Raw genomic sequence first — 10,240 nt, forward strand, 5'->3', positions numbered from 1 at the left:
TGTGATGTCCGGGGCTCCTGGGGCCCCACAATGTCAATCCCTACCCGCTCGAAGGGAGTGTCGACGACTGGGAAAGGTTGCAGGGGGACTTTTAGCTTTCTGCCGCTCTTCCCGCTGGCCTGGCAGGTGAGGCAGGCTCGGCAGTGGTTGATGACATCGTTCCTCATCTTGGGCCAGTAGAAGTGGGTCACCAGGCAGCTGTAAGTTTTGTCCTGCCCCAGGTGCCCGGCGAGAGGTACGTCATGGGCCAGGTTCAGGAGGAAGTCTCTGAATCGGAGGGGGACTACCAGCACCTGGCTGGCCCCGAGATCAGCAATCTTTTGCTCACTGTAGAGGAGCTCATTATCCCAATAGACCCAGTGGGCCCCCGAGGCATCCCCTGCGCTCTGGGCTGCGGCTTGCTGTCGGGTCCCCTTGAGGGAGGGACACGTTTTTTGCTCTTGGCGGAACTGTTCTTGAGTGGGGCCACCTTCTTGGCGCCACTGGGCCAGCTCTGGGAGGTCGCGGAGCGGGGCAGTTTCTTCATCGTTGGGCCCCGGTGGACCGGGTTCAGGGTTGGTGTCTTCAGTGGTGACGGCCGGTGGAGGCTCGGGCCACTCGGGTTCGTCGCACAGACCCATTCAGGGAGGCCAAACATCCCCAGGTGCTCCCTCCGCTCAACGGCAGCCCAGGGGGAGCTCTCGAGGTCATTCCCCAGGAGGCAGTCTACGGGGCATCGTCTCGGACGGTCACTTTCAGCATGCCCGACACTCCCCCCCATTCAAAGGGGACGCGGGCCATCTGGCACAGGCTTTCAGAGTTATCCGCGGACCGTACTGGGCATAGTACATTGGGCAAGATTTGCTCCGGGGTCACCAGATGGCAACGGACGAATGTCACGCTGGCTCCCGTGTCGCGGAGGGCTTCGGCCCGGTGTCCATTAATGGTGACCCACTGGCTGTACTTCTGTGTGTTGGCCGGGATTGGGGCCCGGGGGACCATGTCTCTGTCGCCCAGACATACCAGGGACATGGCTGCAGGTTCCCACTCGGTCTGGTATTGCTCACAGTCTTCGACTTCTTCTTCGCCTTGTTCCTCCCCCGGGGTGAAGGCGGCGATCTGGCGGTTTTGTGGACCCGTGAGATTGGAGGGTTGGTTTCTCGGACAGTTGGGGTCATTGGCGTAATGACCGGGTCGCTGGCATTTGTGGCAGATAACGTTGGAGCGGGATCCCAGCCGTGCAGGAGGGCTTCCTCTCCCGGCCAGGGAAGGGGGAGTGCTGGTGGGGGGCACCGTGGCGGTGACCCGGCCCCGGCCCTGGCCTCCCCCTCCTCCTCGCGGATGGTGGGATCCCTGGGAGGCACGGCCTTGGTCTCCCACCCTGTTCCGGGGGACCCGGGTGCTCTCCCATCGATCCGCTTCAATGGCGAGTTTCCGGGGCTCGGTCAGTTTGCTGTCGAGGAGATGCTGCCTTAGTTCGACGAAACAGTTGTTGGAGAGGTGTTCCCATACGATGAGATCGAACAATTGTTCATAGGTGGTGACCCGGCTGCCCTTGATCCAACCCTCTAAGGCTCTGCTGTAGAAGTTTACATAGTCTACCCAGGTGGTACAGGGGATCCTTTTACAGTCTCGGAATCGCTGCCGGTACATCTCGGGGGTGAGCCCATAGCGAGTGAGGAGGGCGGCTTTCATATGCTCGTAGGAGGTCATCTCAGTGTCGGGGAGCTGTAGCAGGGCGTCTCTCCCCTCGTTGACAAATCTCCCCCACAACCCGGCACCTCTGTCTTTTTGCGGAACACGGTGGGAGGTCATGGCTACCTCGTAGGCCTTAAACGATTGCTGGATGTCGTCGTTTTTATGGTACTCTCGGACGACATCTTTGGGGATGTGGACCTTGGTGTCCGTAGAGGGAGGGGAGCTCTGGTTCCCGGAGACGCCGGTGTTTCCGTTTTTCGCCTAAATCTCTAGTTCTTTCAAACTGTGCTCGTACGCGAGCTTCTTCTCCTCCAGCTCCCTCTGGCTTCTTTTCTCTTCCAGTTCTCCCTGTAATCGTAGTTGCTCCAGGGCTATTTTCTTTTCCGCCAGTTGCAGTTCCCCATCTAAGCGGAGTCTAGCCAGTTCCAATTCGTGCAGCCGGCTCCTCTCTCGTTCTCGGGCATCCTCGTGAGAGAGGCCCGTGTTTCTTTCCTCCTCTGGGGTTGTAATGTTCTCGGTGATTGCGATGTCTTCGCTCTGGGGTGGCGACGCTCCCGTCCCCACCCAAGTCTGTAGGGCCTGCTTGAGATCGTCTTTGGTGCTTAGTCCTGTGGTAGCGATACCCAAGTCTTTGCAGAATTGCTTCAATTCCTTGTGACTGTAATCTTCCAGTCATTCCATCTGGAACTCTGTGGTTGGTCCGGTTTCTTTAGTCGTCATGGTCGCTGTGTGCTTTTGTTTGTAGTGGGGCGAGTTACTCTCTGTACGTAACGATTTGCGTCGGCTCGGATCGCGCCGCTGGCCACCAATGTTAGAAGGGAACTCTTAGGGTCGGCCGAGCAAGGGGGAGAGGCCTCCCGGCGAGGGCCCTCTTCTGGGATCGTACAGTCAAGCAACCACCCCCCTACAGATGGACGCCACACAAAGATTGGTTCTTAACACTTTTATCAGTACTTTTAGGCAGGTTATCGTAACGATACAGAGGAACAGGATTCAGGGATCCTCTCAAACTTAGTCTTTGTGGGAAGGGGGTAGCGGGACAGTCTTGGTACCGGTCTGGTACAGGGATATCTTGCGCACAGCTCTCAATCCTCGAGCTGGAGGGTTCTTTGGTAGGGGCAGCGGCAGCGCCAGCAGGACCCCAAGGATAGCTTCACGAAGATGGGCCGCGGCAGCGCCAGCAGGACTCCAAGGATGGTTCACGAAGATGGGCCGTGGCAGCGCCAGCAGGACCCCAAGGATGGTTCACGAAGATGGGCCGCGGCAGCGCCAGCCGGACTCCAAGGATGGTTCACGAAGATGGGCCGCGGCGGCGCCAGCAGGACCCCAGGGATGGTTCACGAAGATGGGCCCCGGCAGCGCCAGCAGGACTCCAAGGATGGTTCACGAAGATGGGCCGCGGCAGCGCCAGCAGGACTCCAAGGATGGTTCCCGAAGATGGGCCGCAGCAGCGCCAGCAGGACCCCAAGGATAGTTCACGAAGATGAGTTCGTCTATTTGTCTCTCGACTCCAGGATACAACTACCGACCTGCTCTGGAGCTGCCCCAGTTATAGGTCTGGGGCACTTTGAAGTACGGACCCTCACACTTGGAGGTCGGAGGGTCCGGGATGTGCGAGTCAGACACCCAGCAGGGGGGTGGAGCCAGCGCCCAGGGAGGCTGGGGGTGATCGAAACCAGGCGGATGGGGGAACCATCGAAACTCCTTCCTCCATTGCTTCGTCAAGTGGTCTCTTTACCCCCTGGTCGGAACGTGGTGCCTCAATGTCGGGGCTTTGCTGGGTCTGTGGCTGGGGTCGGGCCGAGGCCACGAGGCCTGGTTGTGGAGGGTCCAAGATGGCGGCTGGGCCGGAGACGGTGGTCCGGGCAAGGGTCCGGGCCAGCCGAGGGGGTTGAGGAGAGGAGGTCGGGTTCCACTGGGGAAGAGCTGGGGGCTGCCCGGAGGGGCGGCACTCTTCGAGGGTGGATGGTGCTGCTCTTGGCCGGGGAACAGGGGTCGAGGTAGTCCGGGACCCGCCATGCGGGAGGAGGGGGGGCCACGCCACGAGGCCAGGTCCAACACCCACCTAATGGGGCCTTCGTGTCTGGAGGGAGTGGGCTGTACACACACACTCTGCACACACAGTGCAGACTATATGTAGTAGGGTTTGGTGAGAGACTGGCCTCTTTGCAAAGACCTCTGTATAGCTTGAAGTCTGTGCACAGTAGGGTTTCATGAGGGACAGGCTTCTGCATGAAGACCTCGTAGAGGGTGAAGGCAATGTATGGTAGAATTTGGTGAAGAAATGGTCTCTCAGTAAAGACCTCTTTACATAGCAAAGGCTATGCGTGGCAGGGTTTGGTGAGCGACTTGCCTCTCCATGAAGACCTCTATACAGAGTGAAGACTATGCGTAATAGGGTTAGTTGAGGTACTGGCGGCTCTATGAAGACCTCGATACACGGTGAAAGCTGTGCATAGTAGGGTTTGGTGAGGGATTGGCATCTTTGCAATACCTCTATACAGGGTGAAAACTGTGTATAGTATGGTTCGATGAGGCGCTGGCTTGTCCACAATGAACTCTGTAAATACGGTAGGGAGAGGAGGAGGATGCAAGACTAGGTCGTCCTCCTTAGTACATACAGTCAAAAATGAACCCAAAAGTGTTGGGTTCTGAGACCTAGCTTATGATGGTGGCTTCTGCCCAATCTGGCCGAAAAAAGCCTGGAAGAAAGAAAAAATTATTTCTTGAGTCCCCTCACTCACCAGGGTTTTCCCATGGTGACATGCTTCATCATTGGGGCCATCCCAGTTCTCTACGAACTGGGGCGTACTATGACTTGCAAAGTTACGTAGAAGCAGTATTTTGTGAAAGACTATGTGTGGTGTAATGTGCGGTTGAGTGGATGTAAAGTGATTAAAATACCATGATAGTGGGCCTAAACAATTTATGGTATGGTTAAAAATGGGGTGGACACTTTGTACCTATCTTTAATGAGAAGGGATTCAGTGTACGGTCGACATGTTTCGAGCTTCCCTAGCTCTTCCTCAGGACCACACAGGGACCAGCCCTGTGTTTGCCACTCCTAAATAAACCTTAATAGAAAAATGATAATTTTTAAAGTATACTGGTGATTGCTGCTACTAATAAAGCATGCATGTATGATACATACAATTTCTAGTTTTCGTTGTATACTTGTCACAGTGCGTAATAGCACATCATGGTCTCGGGGGGTGGGGGGGGCAGTGTCTCCCTTTCAAACAATCTTCAAGAATGAGGACGCTGCGTCTCTTCACCTACTCGTCTGCCCCGCCGGACCACATCTGCAGGGAGTGAAGGGTGTCTAATGGACCCCCCAGACATCCCCTTGTTTAGGTCCACTAGCATTGTATTTTAATCACTGTACATCCACTCCACCACACATACAAGTAGATTCATCCTTGAAAAATCGAATCGCAAAGGGCCAGATTCTGAGAATCTGACCCTTTGCGAGCGCAATTTTTGCATTTAGGATTCATCATCCCAAATGCAAAAATCGGTAATTGCGAATTCGCTAAATTGCGAGGAATTACATTTAAGGAATCTCTATTTGAGATTCCTTAAATGCAATTCATTAACCATTTTTAAATTGCAAAATCGCAATTTCGGGCCGCTATTTACCGCGAGGTCAAACCTCGTGGTAAATAGCGAAAACTTAGAAAAATGCTTTTAAATGCATTTTTCTAAGTTGCATGTTGCACACACACATGTCCTTTGGACAGGTGTGTGCGCAACACCAATATAGATTACATTTCAGGGGTGCTACAGGGTGTCTTTTGGACACCCCCAGCACCCTTGAAATCGCATCCTTATTTGCGATTAGCAAATTGCTAATCGCAAATAAGGAATAACTCCCCATTCATTCCTATGGGCCTAAGTTGGGCCTTAGGCCCATAGGAATGAATGGGGAGTTATTCCTTATTTGCGATTAGCAATTTGCTAATCGCAAATAAGGAATGTGTAGGAATCGCAATTTATTTAGCGATTCCTAAATAAATCCCGTTTTGCAAGTCCTTAATAGCGATTCCTTAATAATCGCTATTAAGGACTCTCAAAACGGGACTTTGATGAATCTAGGGGATAGTGTTTCACAAAATAGTGCTCCTACGTACCTCCGCAAGTCGTAGCACGCCCCATTTCGTAGAGAACTGGAATGGCCCCAATGATGAAGCATGTCACCATGGGGAAACCCTAGTGAGTAAGGGGACTCAAGAAAGACATTTTTCTTTCTTCCAGGCTTTTTTTTGGCCAGATTGGGCAGAAGCCACCCTCATAAGCTAGATCTCAGAATCCAACACTTTTGGGTTAATTTCTGACCACAATGAACTCTGTACATGGTGAGCATTGTGAATAGTAGGCTGGGACAGGTCTGTCTGCAAATACCTCTCTGGAGGGTGAAGGCTGTAAGTATTAGGGTTTCATGAAAACTGGTATATCCAAACAAAACTCCTGTGCAAGGCGTAAGCTGATCATAGTTTTTATAGTTGCTGCTTTGTAGGGGACGTGAGGGAGCCCCAAGGCCCCTGCAACCCCACTGACTCGCTCCACTCTGCAGAGGCTGGTATTTTTCTGCTCCCACCCAGCGGGCACAGTTTTTTTGTGTTTCCACCTTTAGCGGGAGCTGGCAGTTCCCTCTCCATCTTTGTGGGCAGGGAGGTAAGTTGCCGGTTTGACCCGCCTCCCCGCACACATGTAGTGAGGCAGGCATTGTGCCCGCAATGAACACTCTGCTCCCTTGGGCAGACTGGTCCCTCTAGACTTTGATTCAGGCCTTGTAGAATGTGATCCCCAGGCCAAAAAATGGTTCAGTGAGGGGGGGTGGGGGGGTCACACATATGCCACCCTCCCAACATTATTAAAAATAAAACAAGCTGACCCCCTTGCCCTGTTCCATTCCAGTAGACTTTCTTTACAAGGGCTCTACTGTTTATTTTGTAAAAATAAAAATTCTGGCAGTACTCTAGATGGACTGCAAAACTGATTTTATAATCCTCTGGGACCCTCCTACAAGGGTGGTGGGGTCTCATTCCTCTATAAGGACCACCTATGTGACATGCAATATCCTTATATTGTACGACAGAGGGTATTTTAATCCCATATACATTAAATCAATACAAAATAAAACACAAGGTTCAATATCTTTATATTCTAAAATTTTATGAGATGCTTAACTTACAAGTAATTCTTAAATCGGGCACAATGTTCCTTTAGCTGAACAATGAGTCACGTTATTATTAACAGGCATTTTTTTTTTACTGCAAGTGTTCTGAAGCCTGAGCTAGAAATTAGGAGGGTCTACTCACAAAGGTAAGTTTGGTCTTATACAATCCTTATGACACATTCAGCTCTTTAACGATGGGCAGACAATAGAGCTACCTGTGATCAAAGGAGCTTTAGCCTTAAGTCTGGAGGAGAGATTTAGGAGGTCCTTCGCGCTCGGTTTCTCCTACACTTGCACTTTCTCTGGGGTCCTAATTTATCGGCCGCCTAGAGCCATTGGTCATTTTAGCAGTGACCTACCAGAAGTTATTGCTAATTCAGTGAGCTCCCTAACCAACTTCTCTGTACTAGGGGACTTCAACATTCATTTTGATGAACTAGACGCACCCGCTACAGAGTAAGTAATTGATAGCTTAGGTGCGCTATTACACAGTCTGAAAGGGATTAGCCCTACCCATCAGAAAGGACATCTCCTTCACCCGTTTTTTCCCCCAAAATTGATAACCTCGTGGTTTGAAAACCTGCCCTTTACCTTGGTCAGATCACCATCTAATTCCCTTTCCATGGACCCCTCCAGTCTGCAGTCAGCCTCTGCAAACCCCCCAAAATGGACCCAGGAGTGGTCCAGACTATCGGCTGCATCATGACATCTATTCTGGATAATACCAGACCCATGCTAGAGGTCGCCCCAGAACTCGCCAACAAGAAGTTTAATCACTGGCTGGAATCTTCCTTTGAATGACTGATTCCAAAAAAATGGACAACCATTAAAAAGGGCCTTAAGAGTATTGCTTGGTACTCCCCCAGCTCAGAGAACTGAAACGAAAATGCAAACGCTTGGAAAGAAACTGGAGGAAGGATTTCTCTCAAGCCAAGAAAACTAAATATAGAGAGGCTACCAAAGGTTACAAATTAGAAATCAAAAATGCCCAATCACTGTATTACGGAAATAAGATCACCACAGCATCTAACTCCCCCGGCAACATTTTTTAGATCGCAAAATCCCTCCTCAACCCTCCCGCACCCCCTCTGCCCTCTGATGATATCCCAGGTCGGTGCAACAACTTGGCAAAGTACTTTCCCCAAAAAATAAAAGACATGTACTCCTCTTTTCCCCCAATTTTATCTTTTTCAAATCCCCCACCTTTAGAGGATCAAATACGAACATCCGACACTTGAAATAATTCCCCCCTGGATCTAAAGTTGCTAAAAGATTACATTGCTCAATTGAAATCCGGCTCCCCCAATGATGTGGCCACGCCCATGACTCTAAATCTAGTCATCGATACGGTCGCCATTACCATACTGGACCTCATAAACATCTCCCTCTCTTCTGGATCTGTGCCCCATCCCTGGAAACAGGCTATGGTTAAAGCCCTTCTAAAAAAAAATACAGTCTGGACCCAGATAGTTTTGCTAACTATCGACCGATCTCACTTCTGCCAGGGATCTCAAAAATAAGTGAAAAATATGAAAATATGTCAACTGTATTCTCTTCACGTTTTTGGAGAAGAACAAACGCCTTCATACCTCACAAATGGGTTTCAAACCCCTACAGGGCACGTAGACTGCCCTGTTGGCTCTTGTTGAAGAAACCAGAAACATTTTGGATGTTGGTGGTTCCATGGCGATTGTACTGCTTGACCTTAGTGCGGCGTTCAACACGGTGAACCACCAACTATTGATGGCGAGACTTGAAGAGGTTGGAGTGACTGGAACCGCACTAAAGTAGATTGGGTCCTTCCTAGATAATAGATCATTTCAAGTATTTGAGGATGATTCTACCTCCAAAAGTATGCCACTGTGATGTGGGGTGCCGCAGGGCTCTTCCTTGAGCCCCACTCTTTGTAACCACTTGGATGCTAGGCGTTTTCCCGCTGTGTGCTGGAAAATGCCATTTTAGTGGCACCATGACGAGCTCAGCTCGTCATCAGCACACGACCCCCGTGGGTGATGACGAGCTGAGCTCGTCATCAGCATCGAAGGGGTTAATATTTATATGCATCCCCTCACCAAGATTGTGGAACCCTTTGGACTCCAAATAATTACGTACGCAGACAATACACAGTTGATTGTATCAATGAACAAATCCGGCAACGTGGGGATCAATGTGGCCAACTTCTGGATAAGGTATCTGCATGGATTAATTGCTCATTTAAAAAACTTAATGGGTCAAAAACAGAGTGGATGTTTCTGGGTAACATTTCCCCCCAAGATGGCAACTTATTTTGGCCAAGTTGCCTAGGTCAAATGCCTCCCGCCAAGGATCAGATTAAAAGCCTTGGGGTAAGGGTGGACCACAGTCTAACCTTTAAGGAACAGGCCCGTAGAGTGTCAGGCACTTGTTACGGGATCTTGAAGATGATCAAGAAAATCCTTCCTTCGTTACCTTTTACTGCAAGGAGACTGCTGATACAAGCCCTGATCCTTTCCAGGTTGGATTATGCCAATGTGATCTATCTGGGCTCTCCCTGCTCAACCATTAAAATTCTTCAAACTGTACAAAACTGTGCAGCACATCTTCCTATGCAGGTCCCTAGTAGGGTATCTGCAAGACCACACATTGCATCTATTCAATGCCTTCCAGTGGCGAAACGAATTAAGTTCAAAGTACTGTGCATCGTCCATAGAACTTTTTCAGCCAAGGGACAACCGATCCTTCGTTCAATCATATCCCCCTATCATCCTAAAATATCTCTTTGCACTGGAAAGAAACATCTAGCAGTGGTTCCCAGGATCCATAGATCGCGGAGTGGCAGACGTATGTTTGAATAGTTTGTGGAGAAGTGTGGCTCAATGGTTAGAGCGGCAGACCGTGATGCAGAGGTCTGGCCCGGGGACCAGGGTTCAATTCCCGCCTCGGCAGGTCTTGGGCTCAATTTCCTCGACCTGATAATTCTCGCCTCGTGCCTATTCTAATCATGGGTCCCATTCTGCAACTCTGGGCAATAGCTTGCTTAATCTCCACAATGGCTCCAACAGCACTGGGATACCTGCCTTCACCTTGGGGGTGCCCAGGAGTGGACATTTCAGAGGGAAAAGCCAGGAAGGGTTCCACAGCGGTATGCATACAGTGCCAGGAAACCCCGGTTGGGGTATAAGTGCGCTTTACAAGTGCAAATTAATTTCATTTCATTCATGTACCGCAGTGAAGTGCTGGTACCAGCTTCCTAGCCATTTTCGTTTGGAAAATAACTATCAGGTCTTTCGCAAACTGTTGAAAACTCTTTTATTTCCATGATGCCTGACCGCAGCACGATGATGTCTTTTCCTCTAGCACTGGGAGGCCGTCTGGTAGCCATGCACTTTAGAAGTGTTTATTCAT

The sequence above is a fragment of the Lissotriton vulgaris genome, chromosome 4_1, assembly GCF_964263255.1.
Source record: "Lissotriton vulgaris chromosome 4_1, aLisVul1.2, whole genome shotgun sequence".
Taxonomy (NCBI): domain Eukaryota; kingdom Metazoa; phylum Chordata; class Amphibia; order Caudata; family Salamandridae; genus Lissotriton; species Lissotriton vulgaris.